We start from the raw sequence: 20,211 nt of genomic DNA, 5'->3' as shown, positions 1-20,211 counted from the left end.
CAGGACCTTGCCCTTGTGAGCAGGTGGCAGCACCACTGAGCTAAATTCCCAGCCCGAGTATTCTATTTTTCTTTTTAAAAAAAGAGGGCTAGAGATATAGCTCAGTGGTAGAGTACTTGCTTAGAGTGTGAGGCCCTGGATTCAATCCCCTACACCGCTAAATAAAATTGAATTAATTAATTAGTTAATTAATGGAATACATTTTCATGGTAAAAAGAAAAAAGGGGGAATTTGAATTGTCATGAACAGTTTACCTTCTGACGCTGATTTCAATCACTGAAAATGGGAATGTGTTACCAATATTAAAGCATTGGTGACCTGTTTTATATATGCTTATCAAATATGTTAATGTGTGTCACTATATTTGGTATATTCTGTCTCTGATTTGAAAAAAAATTTAGTGACACTTGTTTAAGCATGGTCAGTACCATCACCATTACCACAGATATGGGAACCTTGACAATGAGGGTTTTTTTATATCTCTCATATTTCTTTATATTTCTTGTACTCATTAAATCTTTTTTATTTTATTTTTTTCCCGTACTGGGACTCAAACTCATGACCTCGCTTTTGCAAGGCAGGCATGGCAACACTGAGCTAAATCCCCATCCCTGAGGAATCTTATATAACCTTCACTGTGTCTGAAGAATTTACATACATTAACTTAGTAAGTAGCATAGAGAGTTAAAATTTTTCCTATTTCTGTTTTCCAAAAGTGACCATGCTTATTCATTTGAGTTATTTTATATAACTTGTTATATTTTCCTTGGCATATATTTTGGACGTTGTTTCTATCAGTCCTTCCAATAGCTTGTTTTCTGGTTTTCTTTTTTTCTTTCTTTCCTTTCTTAAAAAAAAGTGAGAAAGCTATTTTATCTGTAGTGTCCTCATATACAATGAGACATATTCTCATCAAAGTTGAAGTTAATTTTCTTAAAAATAAATGTGGCTTGGCCAGGTGTGGTGGCACACGCCTGTAATCCCAGCACTGGGGAGGCTGAGGCAGGAGGATCGCTGTGAGTTTGAGACCAGCCTGGGCTACATAGTGAGTTCCAGGTCAGGCTCAACTACATAGTGAGACCCTGTCTCAAAAAGCTAAAAAAAAACGAAAAGTGTGGCTCTGCCAACTGATTCATAAGTAGTACATGGAAATTTTGCTAATCATCTTTTACATCCTCTCTCTCTGAAAAGTGGTAGCGCTTTTGCCACTGAGTCTGGGATGCAAGCATTGTCTGGCAGTCTGGGCTGTTGCATGGAACAGCTTTGGCTGCTCTATAGATTTCCTCTTTGTCACCGCATCTCAGAAATGGAAGAGACTTTTCTTACCATTCTTTCTTGCTCAGAGGTCCCTAGTATCTCTGCCAGATCTCTGATAAGGATAGCTTGGATTTCAACATGGAAACCTGAAACAGCTTTTATCAAGGCATCTTGCCTAGTCTCAGATTTAGCTGGAAACTAGGTGAAAAAAGAATTCACAGTGAGAGGAATATTTAAGACTTGGGAAAGCCATTAAACCATGAGATGATAAACAGCTTTCACCTTAGGGACATGGTCAGAATTTCAAATAATAAATGTCTTTGTTGTGATGTTTGTATCATGTTTTAATGCTTTCTTCAAGTTCTTCCCAAGGTTTCCAATAAGAACCATCATCTTTTTGCACTGGGGATTTAGTTGATCCCTGGTACCCCCCCTCAAAAAGAAATCATCTTTTTGCAATAAGAATTTTTTCCTTATAGGGTAAACTATGTAAATGCCAAGCAGTTATTTTTCTTTATAAGATTCACAGTAGTTAATCATCATGCTCTAAAGAGAATAGATAACTACAAAATACAGAGGGAAGATTGGAGTTTTGTTTTTTGGGTTTTGTTTTTTTTTTTAGCAAAGAGGCTACATACTACTGGTGTGAGATTCCAAGCACAGGCTGTCATGGCTGACGGGTCTAAAACTCATGCATGATTTAAATGGCAGACTGTGCGGTCCCATGGCCCTCGTGACAGTTTCTGAAAGTAGAGTCAGCCTCAGCTCCCCATGAGACTTTGAAAGGTAAATTAAATAGTGATGTTTCTGGTGCATTTGGCAGATGGGCTCATCCTTGCCTGGGAACCTGGGAAAAAGCTGTTACACTCTTTGGATTTGGCTTCATGTTTGGTTAAGGGAGACAGGACCACTGCTGGTTTTATCCATCTTGAAGATTGTACAGTACAGCAGTATACTGAGAAAAGGAAAACCTTGTTTGTTATTGTGTGGGCCCCTCTCTATCTGGTTGAAATGCCATTTTATTCTAAATCTCCATATACCATATACCTATCGATGGGCTTTCAATGTATGGGCTCAGGAGAAACTATTAAAATCACTGTAATGGTATAGCATATTTAAGCCTTTGTCATTTTTTTTCTTCTTCAAAATATCCTCTTTTTAATTAGGGCACGTTTGTAATTACATGACTGGTATTTTCATTTTGGAAAATTGATATGTGTAATAAAATGTCTTCATCATTTTCAATCCCTTATTCCCATCTTCTGCCTCACCCCAAAATTGTATATGCTTTTGACTGTCAAGAAATTGCAAATAGTAACTTCTTCACTAAATAGTACAGAAATTTAAACTCTTTATTGTTCCTCTTCCTCAAAGATGACTGTGCTTAGTCTTTTGAGTTTTTTGTTGTTGTTTTTTGTGTTTTTTTTTTTTTTTTGAACCATGGATCAAGCTCAGGACCTTGTGCTTGCAAGGCAGGTGGCAGAACCACTGAGCCTAAATCCCCAGCCCTGTTTGAAATATGTAGCTCCTTTTCCTTAAAAATATTTTTTAATTTTTTTGTCAACAATTCTTCTAGTATCATTTTTGCTATATTTATTTTTAATTTACATTTAGCTTTAGCTGAGGATATAAACCATTAAAATATTCATATTATAGAATAATGAAAACAAGATTTGTGGTAGAATAACAAGATTGACCTTAGCTCAAAAACCCCAGTTGGAAATTATAGCCAAGGATCTGTGGAGGAGGCCTGTGGTTGAGAAATTATCATGAGTTAACAGCAGGTGTTGGGCAGATTCTGCCTAAACCGACATAACAGGATTCTTGCTGGGGCCCCTTGCTGAAGGAGGCCAAGAGTAATCATTCCTCACCACCAAGGAAGAAGGAGAAAATGCCACAATCTGGTTGTAACACAAGAGAGCAGGGGGGAATGAGGAGATATGGAGGAGACAGCTCAGGAAACTGACTGAAATTGGGCTGAGCAAAGATTCTTTTCCAGGTGTTAAAATATATTATGCAGCATACATAAGAGGAATTCCAATCTCAACTAATACTTAGGTGTTATTTTATGACAAGTGTCATTCTCGAGTAGAAAATATAGGTCAGTGTGTTCTAGGAATTTAACTGTTTGCATGGGAAAACATGGCCGGGGATGTAGCTCAAGTAACACAGCAACTGCCTGGCAAGAGTGAGGGCCTGAGTTCAATCCCAGGTACAAAAAAAAAAAGAAAGGTAAATAAGTTTATAATCTTAAAGCAGCAGTTGGTGTTGGAGAATGAACACAAAGCCACTTCCCTGCTGCAGAGAGCCTTTCACCCTTAATCTGAGATGGACACTATCACATACACACCTCTTCTGTTTGCTAGTGGCCTAAGGGTCAAACATTGTCCAGTAGACACTAGTGTGTGGTTGCAAAATCACCTGGTTGTCAGACTCCCCAAATCTTTCTCTGCAGTGTGAAATGCATTACCAACAATACACACTTGGTGAAGAATGTGGGGCATTTGATGCTCATTCTGCCCCCCTCGCTCTAGTATTCAAAGTTTCACTCCCTGGCTCTTCATCAGGACCTTATTTGAACACGACACTGAAAAAAGTCTTGATTATGCACCATGGCCTGTCTTTAATTGACAGTAAGTTTACCAGATTTACTTACATATGGGCAGTGGCAGTGAGCTAAGGCCAGAATTAATGACAACCTCCAAGATCAGCTAACCTAGGGTGTGGTGATTACTGAAGTACCAGGTTTGGTTTTGGCTTTGTTGTTCTTTCTTTTCACATCACTGTGGATCAAAGAAAAGGTGCTCTGGGCTGGAGATTTAGCTCAGTGGTGCTGCTGCCTGCCTCACAAGTGCAAGGTCCTGGGTCGATTCCCAATACCAAAAAAAAAAGGGAGGAGCTCCTTGCATACTAAGTAACCACTGTCACACTGGGCTACATCCCCTTCGCTTGAAATGCAAAGATTTTAAATTAAAACTTGAGAACCAAGTGCTTTCCTTCGTAAAACCTTGCTAGACAATGGTACTGTTGAATATTTTTTTTTTGTGCATTCTTTTATTAACTGATAGCTATCTATTTTATAATGTAGGAAAATAGGTAGAGATGAATAAAAATTGCATTGTCCAGATATTCAAATGTTATTTATAAAGTAACAAACTTAGTATTAATATTTTTTAAAGCCAGACACTAGCTGAAGAGGCAAGGACAGATTTTAATCAGTAAATGACAATCATAATAGAAAGAAAGACCCAGCATGACTGAATTCAACGTTCTTTGTACAGAGGTGAATTGTATTTTGAAGGGAAAGTACAGGGATAGAGAGAGCAGGTCAGTAGCCTTGCCTGACAAGAATGAAACTCAGAACTTACAAAGGGCTAGAGATTGCAGGTGGGAGTTAGGCCACTGTGGGTGACAGGGTTAGGTATGAGCTGAATTCAAGTTTGGTTTGCACAGATGTGAATGGGCTTTCTAAAAGAATAAAGGAGAAGGTGTGTAAGAGGTGGTGCAGGGCCTTAATAGAGACAGAGAAGTGTGAGATTATCAAGGGTTCCTCTGTGTCTGCTGGTATCCTATGAAAGAAGTTCAGACTCTGCCTCCCCACAGGCACTGGGAAACAGAGACCCCAGTCTTGCTGCTGATTACATTTCAGAGGAATGCCTTTCAAGTCCTCAGAAAGATACTGGAGTTGAAAGAGAAACATATACATCTAAAAGAACAGGAAAGATTCATAATTGTAAACCCATTCCTGGTAAGTTCCTTCAGGAGGGGTTGGTGGGAGGGTTACACTTAGGTGTCAGGTACAAAAATAAATTCTTAGAGCAAGCTTGAATCATTCTAGAGTTGCCATCTTGAGGGATTGGATTGAGTCAAATAAATTAGTTAAAAAGTCTGGAGGTTTTTATGCACTAAGGCTAAAACCTAGTCAAGAACGGAGGTCAGAGGAGGCCAGCTAGAGTTCTCAAGGAGAGAATTGTTGTCAGTATCAAAGACAATAAATTTATTATGAAATCTCACTGACTCTGAATAATCAAAGGAGGAGTAGTCAAACTTCCTGCTTTCAAAAATTTCTATAAAGCTACAAGAATTAAAGCAATGTGATTTTTAATATAGTCAGGTATATGGATCAATAGAATCGAATAGACATCCCAGAAATAAATCTTTTCATATATACTCAAATGATTTTCACATTTTCCAATATATCGAAAATGTCATAGAGGTGGATGTGTGAGACCAGTGATTTTTATTTTATTTTATTTTATTTTATTTTTTGCTGTGCCAAACTTAGGACCTCATGCACACCAGAAAAGCACTTTCCCTGGTCGAAGCATGGATTATTCACTCGTGCTGGTTGCCAATTTTCTCATATGCTTTTGAAAGTTTGATAAATTCAAGAGACCCACTCCCTATAAAATTATTTGCGCCAGGATACACACTTATTTTCTTTCTGGAACAGGGGATTAAATCCAAAGGTAGTATGCCATGGGTCCATATCCTTGAAGTTTTCATTTATACATTTGTTTTTATTTTGAGACAGGGTTTTTACTGTTTCCAAGACTGACCTTGGTGATGATCTGTGTGAAACACAAATTAAACTTCCTAATTTAGGATGATTGAATTTTTCAAAGCTTTCAGGTCTATTAAAAGTAAAGTCTTTTTCATAGTTACAGGAATCCCATTTGGAGGGATGTGTTTTGTAACTGCTGAAATTACAAAGATAAACAAATACTGAATAGTTTTTATAGCACATTTTTTCTTCAGTTCAATGTCATAACCTTTACTATGTGTTCATTTTTCCAGTCCTGAACCAAGAGCTTGCCCATGCTAGGCATGAACTCTACTACTGAGATACTGTCCTAGCCCAAGGGTCCCCATTTTAAATCCAGATGGATAAGCAGTACTCACTATTTGATATGAATACCAGACAGAAAGAAAACAAAAAATCAGTCTCTCTGAAGGTTTTGAATATTGTTTATTCCCATAATAAAGACAGCAGCTGGTTCCTTCATAACATATGTCATGGAAAGATGCTTTAAAACTTTATTGAGGGCCGGGGATTTAGCTCAGTCGTGCAGCACCTGCCTGGCAAGTGCAAGGGGTTTGATTACTGGTACCAGAAAAAAAAAACTTTATTGTACTTTGAAAGAATAAAAAAGACATTTGAAAATAAATTCAAATACAAAACACTCATGAATGCAGTTCAGTTACAGTGAGGTTGTATTCTCTTCTGTACCAAATAAGGTAAGGTTATGTGCTGAGAAATTTATTCCTTGTACTTCACCTTTCCTAAGTAATATGATATTCAAGCGTTAAATGTATTTATGTCTATTGGGACTATTTTAGTGTTTCTCTGCCATTTTTGTAAATAATAATGCAAATGACTATATAGAAAGGCAAATTAGTTGAATTTGTTGATTTCCACAAAATGCTGCATTCCCAGCTAAATTTGAAATATAAGTAAACCACAATTATTATATGGGTCAAAATATATTTACTGATGTAGCAATTGTACATAGTTATGAGGTGTAGTATAAACAGTCAGGACTTCTGTGCAGACTGTGATGAGCAAGTAAGAGAAATTAAGTCGTTCCGTTTCTTGAAATATTTACCATTTCTTTGTATTAGAAAACTTCAGATTTATTACTTCTAGTTCTGTTACACGTACAATAAACTTTGGTACATTATGGTCACTCTGCTATGCTGTAGAACATTCAAATCCGTTCATTCGTGGTTACTCATTTTGATACCTGTTATTCAACCTCTATCTCCTCGCCTATCCTTGTTAAGCTCTCATGACCACCACCACTGTACCCTCTCTTTCCTAGAAGTCAATATAAGCGCTCAACAACCAGGGACAGAGCAAGCAGTTCCATGGATTCCAAGTCCCTTTCTGTCTGCCGCAGGCCATGTAGTCCGCTCCGTTCACATTAGAGAGGCAAAGTGACTCATGTTCCTGTTGTCGCCCATCCTTCGGTGGAATTCCTCAATCTCCATGTCCAGATCCTTTGCCCCCGAGGCTGTTATCTCTGTGCAGGACTGGGTAAGAGGCCATTCTCTTCCACCCATTTCTAGAAAGTGTGGATTGCGTTAGACCAGACCCTGTTCAGTGCGCCAGTGTTTTGAAGTAGCTTCACTAATTACCAGTCTTCAGGGAGAACTTCCACGGTGCGCAAAATCCAGAAGACTGGCACAATGGCAGCCACCATGGACAGCGGTCCAAACCCTTCTGCCCTCTAGACTTCATGACGTAGTTTAGGAATTGTCCGAGTCTTGCGAGGTGAAATGAACTCACACACAACCATTTGTTTAAAGCAGATTTGTTACCGATAGAGGGCCGAAACTGACCCAGAGTTTGTGCTATTTTGTATTCCCGATCGCAAAATATTAGAATTCCACTTACTCCGTACTCGACAACATTTGTTACTGGCAGTGTGTGTGTGTGTGTGTGTGTGTGTGTGTGTGTTTACACGCGCTATGGTATATATAGTATACGTGTGTGTGGTCCTGGGGATCAAACCAGGGCCTTATGCATGCTAGGTAACCACACTGAACTGTACACTGAGTCCTACATTTTTTAATTTAGTTACTATAGTAGTTGTATAGAGGAATCAGACTATGACGGTAATGCATATTTTTAATGAAGAGGGTACTAGAAATATTTTCTTAGACTGTCTTCCATCCATACTGAAGAGGTGTCACTTCTGTTAAAAGCTGTATGGAATGTTACATTAGCATCATTGTGAATAAGCATAAATATAAATGCTTTATAAAATAACCCTACCAGTTATATCTGGGAAATATTTTCCCTAAATCTATAATGTCTCTTATTTTCTAATGTCTTTCAAAGAGAATCATTTGTTTTATTTTGATTAAGTATAATTTATCTGTTTTTTTTTCTTTTGTGGTTTATAACACTTATTTCGTATTTATGAAATATTTTTAATCCAAGCTCACAAAAATTTCATGCTATGTTTTAATTAAAACCTTGGTGTTGACCCAGGGATTTAGCTCAGTGACACCATGCCTGCCTCCCAAGCACAAGGTCCTGAGTTTAATCCCCAGCACCAAAAAAAAAAAAAGCTTTGTGTCTTCAATTTGACATTTTAATCTATAATAAACTCTTGTTTGTTTTTTATTATGTTTAGTTATGTGGGTGCTCAATAATTCTATCACCATTTGTTGCAACTGCTATTATTCCCCCATAATTTCTTTGGTGTATTAAAAATCTGCTGACCATATAAATGTAAGTATACTTCTAAATGCTACATTGTTGGTCACCTAAAGTTCTATTCTCCTACCAGTACCAAGCTATATTGATATGGAGCATCTTGGTGTGGGCCAATCAGCCTTGCTCCTCATTTTCTAAATTGGTTATTGAAATGCTTTGTTTTCTCGTATAAATTTGAGAATCTCACTTTCTATGTAGATAAATAAAATTTTTACACTGGTATATTCATTAGAGATTGTAGCAAAGTGTAAGTGATGACCTGGTAATATTGAGCTTTTCAATCCATGCAGTCGGTGTATCTCTATATTAGACCATCTTAATTAATCTGATCGATTTTGTCTAATCCAAGTACAAATCTTGCACATATTTTTCCAGATTTATCTGTAAGTACGTCATGATTCCTGACATTATTGTAAAAGGTACTTTAACCACAATGCCCAATTATTCATGTTATGTGGGACAATGATTTTGACATTCATTTTTTTTGAAGCTAAGAAAACTGAGTGGCAACCGTATGTTAGGTACATTACTACATATAAGGGGTAGCTAATTATACAGTAGAAACAAATTTATCTCTGTTCAAGACCTCAAGCCTAGGCATGGTGGCACATACCTGTAGTCCCAGCACTCAGGAGGCTGAGGCAGAAGGATCCCCATAAGTTCCAGGCCACCCTGGGCTACTTAGTGAGTTTAAGTCCAACCTGAACTACATAGTGAGATACTGTCTCAAAAAAAAAAAAAGAGCTGGGCATGGTGGCTCATGCCTGTAACCCCAGCACTTGGGAGGCTGAGGCAGAAGGATCACTGTGAGTTCGAGAAAGCCTGAGCTACATAGTGAGTTCCAGGTCAGTCTCAACTACATAGAGAGTCCCTGTCTGAAAAAAGAACTTAGTCAATCATAGATTTGATTAAACAGGCAATATAAATCAGATTTGAGTGCTAGAGATACAGCTCAGTGCTAGAACACTTGCATGTGAATTTCATAACCATACCATGAGATAGAGTCATATTTTGAGATTCTATTGTGGAGAATGTGCATTACTCTGTGAAATTTAAAATAAGCATTCAGGGCCGGGGATTTAGCTCAGTGGTTCCACCGCCTGCCTTGCAAGCACAGGGACCTGAGTTCGATCCCCAGTACAAAAAAAACCCCAAAAAGCAAACAAACAAAAAACCACAAAAAAAAATAAAATAAGCATGCAAATGGGCATGAAGAGTGCATTTAAATGAGTATTGGAAGTTCCTTAGAGGAGGCATTTTCTGATGGATTATACAACCAGTAAGTAGCTGAAGATCATGCAAATTGAAAGCAGGAATGACAAAGAAAGAAAGAGTATTCATTCAGATACAAAGCAGGACATGGAAAGAAGAAAAAAGGAAAACCACATAGTGTATGAGTTATCTTATTCCCTTTCCATGTGTTGTTCATTTTGGTTTTTTTTTTTTTCATTGAGTTTAGTGGTACATTTTAAGTATACAGTACAGTCACATTCATCATTGGGATCTTGTACTTTTACGTGACAGATCTTGGTTCTCATTTTTTTTCCCCTTGTCCCTGCCCTCCCTTTACCCCCTCCACCCTCCCATATGTTCAGGTTTTAGTTTTTGCAATTGTATACAGCAACTGTAGGAGCCTGCTTAAATAAAAACACAGCAGGTCGAATTGTAAAATCAGAATGATGTAGTCTTGTACTTTTGAAGAAAAAAATATGGGGTTCTTAGGCATTCAGGCAGAAGAAAAGTATTGGTTGAGGAAAATGAGAGACAGCTAAGATCCAAAAAAAGTGACCCCCAAAAGTTGTAGGATTATCAAGGTAGAACTTTCTTTCGGTCTAGCAGACCTCCCTGTGAAAGAAGCTGAATTAGACCCTAACCTCTCCTCCTGAGAAGGAAACAATTCAGCTCCATCACAGGTCACTTTCATTCCTTAAAGTCACTTTGCAGAAGTACATGCCACACTATGCTTATTGAGAACCAGTGGGCCCTGTGTCCACAGCGCCATCTAGCATCCAACAAAACGGGAGGCCTAATGACAAATGTAAAGTACAGCGGGAAGAAAAGATGGCGCTCCAAGAGCAAGGAGTTAGTTTCATTTGAGCAAGATTTTTTCAAATTTTATTTTTAAATTGAAACATAATACACAATTGCTGCAGGGGTGTGTAATTCATGACTCCATGTGGAGATACAGGAAAGACTGGCCCATGCCTATTTTGCGTCTGTCACTCCACGCGCATGAAGCAAAGTGGAAAGGTTAATGTGAATTTTACTAGACTGATTTTTTTATTAACATTGATGTGCACAAATAAGTTACCACGGAGACACACAAGTTTCATATTTGTGGAACTTGTTCAGTTGACTTTACACAATGTGATTTTTATCAATGAACAACTGTTTCTGGGTGTGTGGACATACGCATCGTTTTTATTTTCTCTAGTCGCTCTACAGATAATGAAATGTTCGGTGTCTCTTAGGCTAAAGGTTATATTTTCAATCACACAGAGTGGCTGGGCTCATTTGGCCCTGTCTGCGCGGCTGGTAGAGTTTTTGCTCTCCTCGGTTCCAACCAGCACTGCGCGGACGGCGGTAACCGGATGCGGACCAGGGACCGCAGGAAACGCGCCATTTTCCCGCGAATCAGAGGCGCCTGCAGGGCACTGGTGGGGGGGTCACGTGGTTTGAAGGCGGCCGGCAGGAGCCAATCCGCCTGTCACCCGAGAACGCCGAGCGGCTCTGCTAGCCCGCGCGGTTTCCTTTTTGGCGCCGAGATCCTTCTGATCGCCTATGTATGACTGGAGATTTTCTATCAGTCAAGGTGTAATCTACTGTAAACAGATTTCTTTCTTGAGCTTCCTGTCGTTTAGATTTGATCTTTAAAGTTGTTCAGATCTAGAAATGGATGACGGTATTACCTGCAAAAAAAACCCACGTAGAGTGTTTCGGCAACACCCGGTGCTGTTTTTATAAAAACGTTAGCCTGAATCCATAATTGTGTATACCCATCCTTTTCAGTAATGATTTTCATTTCATGTTTCTGACATTCATCTGAAATATTCAAATTATTAATCATACTGGATTTGAGTGTCATTTAAAAAATACATTACTCATTTATTTTTTGTCCTTGAATTTTTCTGTTCTGCTTTTTTTTTTTTCCTTTCCCACGTAAAAGCTTTAATGAGAGGACTTGGACATCTTTCAAGTCTCTATGTTCAATTACAAAATGCTACTTTTTGATGTTTAAAAAAGGTACAAGGTTAAAAAAATTTTCACAAATATATTTGAAAACAACTGCCAGACCTTCCTTTTCAACGCATCCCACTCCAGCTATAACTGATTATTCAATCCCAGGATCCCAGAATTGCTTTTAAATTGATCCTGCCTGCTTGTCTCCCGTGCTACCCTCCTGGTTCTGGATATGTTTTCTTCTCTTTTCTTCGCTGTCCTTTTCTTAGAAAAATATTCTCCAAATTCCTTTTTTTGAGGGGTACCACATATATTTTAAGCTGTTAGCCTTTTGGTCTCTGTGCCAGCTGGACACCTCTCCAGGTTGATCAGGAAAACAGGCTTGGATTTTATGTAAATGAAGAGTCCTCGGGAAATCTAGTAAAGCTTTATTCACACTGCAGGCTTTGCAAGAACAAGGTGATTTGTGATACTGCCGTTTAGTCAGGTCCTTGCTCACTGAAAACAATACAACCACAAAAGTAGTGGGTGCTTCTTGTTATGAAGCATTTTTATATTACTTTTGTATAAGAGTTTTGTGAATTTTTAAAGCAATATTCAAGATTAGAGAACTAGAGGGAAGCTTCCTATGGTGACAGTAAGGTCTCTTAAACTTTAACTAGATATGCAGTCACTTTTTCTGTATTCTTGTATGTTGACTGTGTTAATTTTTTTAAAAGAGGAATACATGTTGATGGTAACAAAACAGAATAAAAATGTAGAACATTTCTCTTCCGCACCTTTTCTAGTCACTGAAAATTGAAATAAAGCTTTGAGTTTTCTTACGTATGCTTATAAAGCACATTCATATATATCACTACATTTCTTTTTCTGTAAGTGATACTTGTTAAAGTATGATCATTTCCATCACCACAAGTATAGGAACCATATGATGAGACTTTTAAATCTATTACATCATGCATTTGTTTTACTCAAAAAATCATGTTTAAATGATATCTGAAGATTTTACAAATATTAACTCATTTTCTAAAAAACACAGAAATGGAAACTCTTTCTACCCATATTCTAAAATGGTGACCATTCTTAGTCATTTGAGATACAGTATTTTATGTAGCTCTTTTCTTTTCTTTGAACACACATATGTTTTAAATTTTTTAACGTTCCATCTTGTAGCATTTTTCTCATATTTAATTTTTAATTTAAATTTATTTTGACAGGCACATAAAACGTTATACTTACTTATAGAATAAAGAAAATGAAATTGTAGTGGAGTAAGCCAGTGAACCTAAAACCTGCCCGAGCTGGGTGAATTGAGGTCACTATCTCCACTTTGCAGGACTTTCCCAGACCCCACTAAGTGACAAGAACACGGCAGAATGTATTTACATACACAGAGGGCTGAGACATCACTAAACATAATAACTTCATGGGACTGTCATCCTACAGTGCAGTCATTCAATGATCCAAACATCTGTGCCCTTTACTATTTATTTTGTCAGCACATTTATTGCTCTCCCTGGAAATCATAAAAATACCTCCCAAATATATTGTATGACTTCAGTACTTTAACAACTCTAAATAATTAATCATGACTAGATGAAAAAAATAAAAGACTTGATAACTGGTAGTTATCAAATAACTGGCATTTGTTTACCGAGTTTGATGAGTAGGAGAAAAAAAGACACAGAAAGGACAGTATACTTGCTTTATCAGGAAGCTGCTTATCATTAAACTAGTTATCACTCTAGTTCTGGAGGGCTAAGAGGCAAGGACACTAGGATTTTCTTATTTACCCACATAGAGGGACAAATAGCCAGGATAAGCAGGTAAGAGGGTAATATACACATTAATAATTTACCCCAAAAATGTGCAACATTCCTGGATTTGAAAGCAAGGTGAAAAAAGAAATTGAGATAAATTGTTAGACTGAATTCATGTCATACACATAAAAGGTTGCCAGTGGAGAATTTTAATCTACAGGAAGACCAAATAATTTGTGTGGCTAAATGCAACAGCAAAAAGGAGAATGATACAATATTTTATTTGTTTTCACCAGCTGAAAAACTGGCCGCTGCATGAGGTGTGATCTACCGAGGGGAGAGGTTGGCAGGCGTTGGGGGGAGGTTGATGCAACAAAGAAGTGGAGATTCAGCCTTAGTGTCCCAGCACAAGCACAAACGTTAGGAAGCTTAAAAGCACTTTGGAAATCTGTAACAATCACATGAACGTCTGGATTCTGAAATCACTTATGCCTTATATATGAGTTCTGAGTTTTTAAATTATTCATCGAGTTTATAAAAGGTACCAGTCTCAGAAATGCTGTGTATGTAATTGTCAAGCCTTGCTTCTGAGAAGATGTTGAAAGAGCCTCGGTTTTAGGAACAGATCCTGTGGAGACAAAAGAGAGAGGCGGAGCCAAGAAATCCTTCCCATCGGAAGTGCCCCGCCCCCCGGCTTTCTCTGAACCTCCTAAGCCTCCCAGAAGTAAGTCAGACCATGAAGGTCCCTTTCTATCAGAATTCTAGCTGCCTTTCCATATCCTTCACGCACTGGCTCTCTAAGCTATCGATGGTTTAATAACTTTAACCTTTATGCACTTTTGTGGACTGCATATGATGGCAAATACCGAATTTTGTCTGATTTTTCTTTTTTTTGGGCGGGGGTTGAGACAGGGTCTCACTACGTAGTTGAGACTGACCTGGAACTCACTCTGTAGCCCAGGTTGGTCTCAAACTCCCAGTGATCCTCTTGCCTCAGCCTCCTGAGTGCTGGGATTACAGGTGTGCGCCACCACGTCCGGCTTTTGTCTGATTTTTCCAGCTTGGGATCTCTAACTTTTGCTACTTCCCCTGGACAGGCTAGAATCAGACCTTAGTGGCTAGGTTTCAGATCGCATGTACAGCACATACAATTTGCATAAAGAGGACTGAAGATTACTGCCTGGAGTTTGTGCGATTGACTTAGCCTGGTGTTTTAACCAGCATGCGCCTTAAATCGTTGTAATGGCTTTCAGAGCTTTCACCATGAATGCTACAGCAGAGATTAAAACTGTGCGACGCTTTCCATTTTCAGAGAAGTGATAAATCCCAGCTTCTGGAACTTCCAGAAAGAAATTGGAAAAATTGAAGACCAGAGGCTTCGAGCCTCTGTGTGGTGAGAGCAGAGCAGAGGACCACGTTCATCTGCCACCTCAGCCGTGCTGTCCCCAGCAGCTCCTTCAGCCCCAACATCTTCAGCTTGGGACCTCAGCACAACAGGAGCTCCTGGCCAGAGTGAGGGCATTGCACATCCAGAACGATGGTCCCAGGCAGAAGTGATGGTGGCCTGCACGGACTTTTCTAGTCACGGTGCACACGATGGATGGGCCGGGCTGGCTTCCATGCCCCCCACCCCGCGTCCCAACAGATCCCCACTTTCTGCATCCCTGCCTTGATTCTGTGGTCCTCTGGCAGTTAACTTTGCATAGCAACCCCTGTGGATGGCAGCATTTTAGAGAGTATAAAGTCAGATCAAGCTAGCAAAATATATGTACATTTCTATGTAGTTCCTTGAATAGGAACTACCTGAATCATATTCACTGTAGAATTCTAACAGCCTGGAGTGGTGGTGCACTCCTGTGATTCCAGCACTCGGGAGGCTGAGGCAGGACGATAGTTGTGAGTTCAAGTCTGGCCTAGGCACCAAAATGAGTCTGAACTATATAGTAAGACCCTGTCTCAAAAAAAAAAAGAAAAAGAAAAAGAAAAAGATAACAATGTTAGTCATTGCTAGTGCAGTACTCACAAAGAATGTAAAATATGCCTAGCACTGATCAAGTGTCATTCAAAACTCATAGTAAAAGTATTCATTGTGCCTTATGAGCACACAGAGAGGAAAAGAGCATTAGCTGCAAAAGGGCTGAAGTCATAACATTAAAACCAATTTTCCTCTGCATTCTTCACTACAGTAGGAGTTGTGAAAGCCCTGAGAATTTGCGATGGATAGCTTTAATGTTTGCTTGTTTAGGGCGTCATTGCAGGCTGGCCTTGCACTCCTGGACTCAGATGCTCTTCTGGCTCCATGCTCCCTGGCATCTGGGATGATAAACACGTGTAACTACACCTAGCTAGATTGTGGATTCTCTTCCATTTTATTCTCTGAAATTGTTCCAAAATGTTTATATTAATGGGACACAGTTCATTCTCATTTGCTATTATGCTTCTCTAGTTCAGTTTTTGATGATTTTTGGTACAAGAAACAATTCTGGAAAAATCATGCTTATACATGTAATTACCTCAGAATGTAAATTTCTCTAGACGAGATGGACAAGGCCAAACTGTTCTGTTAAGCCAGGTGTGATGCAGACAGCTGTACTTCCTGCTACTAGGGGCCTGATGTAAGAGGATGAGAAGTTCAAGGCCAGACTGGGCAGTGAGCAATGTAGCAAGACCCTGTCTCAAAAGCAAAACAAGAGGGGAAAAAAGGCATTCCTTCAAAATCTGACTAGATACTGAAAATTGTGTTAAGAAATCTTTTCAGAAGACGGTGTGGTGGCGCACGCCTGTAATCCCAGCACTCGGGAGGCTGAGGCAGGAGGATCGCTGTGAGTTTGAGACTAGCCTGGGCTACATAGGGAGTTCAAGGTCAGTCTCAACTACACAGTGAGCCCATCTCAAAAAACAACAAAAAAGAAGACGGTGTGATTATTGTCATGGCTGGACTTATTTTTTTCTGGATAGACTCAGATATGTGTATACCAATAAAATGTGGACCACCTGGAAATCTTGTAGGAATAATTTAACAATTTTGCTTTTATTAGCTATTTATCTGCTCAGTCTGTGCTTCACAGATACCATGTCTCTACAAGATTGGATCAGCTCCTTATTTATATTTTGCATTTGTCCTACAAGAGAAACCATGTGACATTTAAGGTTATGCGTCTAATTCGTTTCACTTAACATTTTGGTGTCCAAGTGCATCTATTTTCCTACAAATGACTTGGGTTTATTTTTATGGCAGAATAGTACTCCACTGTAAGTAAATATAGCGTTTTCTTTATCCATTCATCTGTTGATGGACATATAGGCTGCTTTTGAGATTTAGATGTTATGAATTGTACTGCTACGCACAGGGTATTTGTGTGTCACTGTGATATACTGTCTTTAATTCTTTGGGGGAAACATTTAGAACAGAAATCACTGGGTCGAAGACAGATAATTGGAAGTAGGGAGGTAGAACTTCCTCAAAGGCGCAGGTGGTTAAGAGATGGAGGGAAGGGAGAGGGGATGAAAAGATGGATTAAGCTGTGTTTTGTACAGGTACCGATTCCCCACAAGGAAAGTAAATACTAGCACTGCAAACGCGTCCTGATAAATAACAAAGATTTTATCAACTTACCTAAATCCAAATACGAACCAGTGACGCAGAAGATAAAAAAAAAAAGTCTTACGCTTGTAATCCCAGCACCTGGGAGGCAGAGGAAGGAGGATCGTTGCGAGTTCGAGGCCAGCCCAGGATACATAGTGAGTTCAGGACCAGCCTGAATTGCACAGTGAGAATCTGTCTCCAACAACAAACATTTTTGAAAGGCTGATGAGAAGGAGGTGCTGTTGAGCAAAGAACCCAAGGCTGCACTTCTGTGGACTGCATTACTGGAGTGTTATCCGTGTGTGACATTCTGTGCTTTAGGCGTCAGCATATAAAATGGCACTCGATACCATTGTGTATAGATGCAGGGAGATTATTTTCCACATGACTGACGAAACTGTCTTCTTCAGGGCCGGGGATTGGGCTCAGTGTCCTGCCACCTGCCTCACAAGCGCGAGGACCTGGGTTCGATCCCTGGTACCAAACCAAACCAAACCAGACAAAAAACTATCTTCTTCAGAGGTCAAGCATATTTTCTGTTCCTCAGCGTGGAACTCGCTTCTGTTTCTGCATTCTTAGTATGCACACACTCTCCTTCTCATCCAGTGCTACAGAATGGGACAACAATTCTGTTTAGTTAAATGTTAGGGTCTGAGGGCTGGGGGTTTGGCTCAGTGATTCTGCCACCAGCCTTTCAAGCCCAAGGACTCGAGTTTGATTCCCGATACCAACCAACCAACAAACAAACGAAACAAATGTTAGGGTCTGAACTGCTCTCCTCAGCCCATCTGTGTACTTCTTTGAAAAAAAATTCACAAAGAATCCTAGTAAATCAGTTTAGCGAAACACACACGTCCCTCCTTGATATGTGACGATGGTATGTGTCACTCAGTCCTGTTCTCAGCAAGAGTCCTATGGCTGTGCTTAGCTAGAGTCTCCTTCATCACTGACAGTACCTCTTAGGAATTTTCTATCCGCCAACCCCTACCATGACCCTTAACTACAAATTCCTACTTATAAAGCGTGTGCTCTAGGTTGAACACAATCCCCAGCCTGCACTATAAAACCCTGTTGCTTGGTCCTTGTACCTCTGCATGAGGGTCCTGAATAAAGGAGCCCTACCATGCGTTAAACTGTCCCTTGATATTCATTTTTTTCTTTCACAGATGATTTGAGGAAGAGAATTGGGAGTAGTGTTGAATCTCCATGCAAACGGCAGTCACGCAAGGCAGTCGTCCAGGTAAGGATCATTCTTGTTCCTCCTTCATTTAAGCCAAATACAGGAGTTCAGCGTGCGTCTCCATAGTTTTATTCAGGAGACACCTGACGGGTTTCCATTCAGAGCCTTAGCACACCTTGGCTGTGCCATGACACAGCTCTTGGAAACAACCTTCTACAGGGATCAGTTGACGTGAGAGTTGATAGTAGTCACATCCTCCATGCATTTATTCTTTGCGTCTTTCAAAGAATCCCGGTGACACCTTTCTTTGTCACATGGTACATATGAACAAACTGAGACTGGCTGTGACTGCAGCCCTGCCTTGGGACCCTGCTGAGAAGTGAAGTGACACAGGACCGTCCAGCTCACTTCTGAGCCTTATGGATCACTGTCCTCCGAGAGCAGTTGGCATGGCTGGTGTCAGATTAAATATATTCATCATACCTTCTTTTCTCCTTGTGTTATCTTCTCATCCTGCAGCAGCACTATCTGTAGCCACACACTGACTTGCTTTTTGTTTGTTTTGTTTTGGTACTGGGGATCGAACTCAGGCCCTTAATCTTGAGAGGCAGGCAGCAGAACCACTGAGCCAAATCCCAGGCCCGATGTAGTGACTCTAATTGGCTCTGTCTAGCAGCATCTGTCCCTGTATTGGAATAGATATACCGGGCTACTTAAATTGTCAAAATTATTCCCACGCAGAGTGTAAAAGCTGACAATGACACCAAACTTGGTCCCCACTGAATAAAGCAAGAATCCTCCAGGGGAAAACAAAAATGAAACCTGAGTTTTCCTGGGAGAAGATGCAAAATACAGAGAATGAAGAAGGGACTCATTGAGAGAGTCTAGAATGTGGGAGGCCCTGGTTTCAATTCCTACAACCCCCGAACACAGACAAAATATATGAAGTGGTATTTTTGTTTTGTTTTGTTTTGGGTACTGGGGATCAAACTCGGGTCCTTTTGCTGGCAAGGCAGGCAGTGGCACCACTGAGCTAAATCCCTGGCCCCAAAACATATAAAATGTTGATGGCAAAGTCAGTGTTGCCACTCACAGTCACAAAGTGAGAGATGTGCCTAAAAACGGTGGCCATTATAGTTCAGGCATAGAGCCCTTGTCCGGCATGAACAAGACCCCAGTTCACTCATCAAAACTGCAAAAAAGAGGAAAAGAACCCCAAAAGCTCTCTGGAATCGTAGCACTCAGGAAGTGGAGACAGGAAGATACCAAGTTCAAGTTCAGCCTGCACAATTTATGGCGACTGTCTCAACATTTTTTAAAAAATGTAAAGGGTTTGGACTGGGCATGTAGCTCAGTGGTACAGCACTTTCCTAGTATTCCTGAATGCCTGCATTCAACCCCCAGTGCAAGAAAAAGAAACAGGAAAGAAGGAGGGAAGGAAGGAAAGAAACAAACAAATGAAAAAACAAGCAAAGCACAACAAAACAAAGCAAAGAAATAACAAATCTAATAAAAGTCAATGCTCCATACATTGGGAAGAGAAAGATATCGGAAAGCACTACTTAGATGAAATGGCCCACAAAACCCTGGGTGCCTCTTTAGTTAAACTGGAAGGGATGAAACACAAGTAATTTTGAAAATATCTGCAGGTTGAAAAAGAGGCCTGGGTAGTCGCTGGAGGCGTGAACCTTGGTCTTCCCGTCGCACTAGGACGTGGTGCTCACCACTCCTCTCCATGTCAGACCCCTCTGGGAGAGGCAGGGTTGAGAACACAGGGTAACTCTCATGATGTACTGCTTCTCTGGCCTTAGCACTTTCTACAGATTACAGAAAACACGTTTGGTTTTCTATGTATCCTCCCTCCATACCCCTTTCAGAACGTAATCCAACATTTAAGTCTTCAGTATTCTTTTTCCTGTATTTCCAGCTTTTGTTTCTCCTTGTCTTTTTACAGAATCCCACTTGGACAGCACTTCACACCTTAGCTACATAGGTCAAAGTTTCTATTTCTCCTGTTTGAGCC

At 39.8% G+C, this 20,211-nt stretch overlaps 1 long non-coding RNA gene across 3 annotated transcripts in view; it reads left to right on the top strand.

The window, feature by feature from the left end:
* Nucleotides 1–20,211, top strand: part of LOC104872075 — a 183,510-nt gene that overhangs the window by 123,103 nt on the left and 40,196 nt on the right. For 2 of the 3 annotated variants that reach the window (XR_004516163.1, XR_004516166.1), the window contains exon 6: nucleotides 18,175–18,248. This is a non-coding gene — a long non-coding RNA (uncharacterized LOC104872075). Of the gene's footprint in view, nucleotides 1–18,174; nucleotides 18,249–18,475; nucleotides 18,721–20,211 lie in introns of those variants that run through there. The other variant, XR_004516165.1, reaches the window with a different exon arrangement.

Source organism: Fukomys damarensis, unplaced genomic scaffold, assembly GCF_012274545.1.
Source record: "Fukomys damarensis isolate Sample0158 unplaced genomic scaffold, DMR_v1.0_HiC HiC_scaffold_7, whole genome shotgun sequence".
NCBI classification, from domain to species: Eukaryota; Metazoa; Chordata; class Mammalia; order Rodentia; family Bathyergidae; genus Fukomys; species Fukomys damarensis.
The sequence above is the reverse complement of the archived record's forward strand: the minus strand, read 5'-3'. Positions and strand labels throughout refer to the sequence as shown.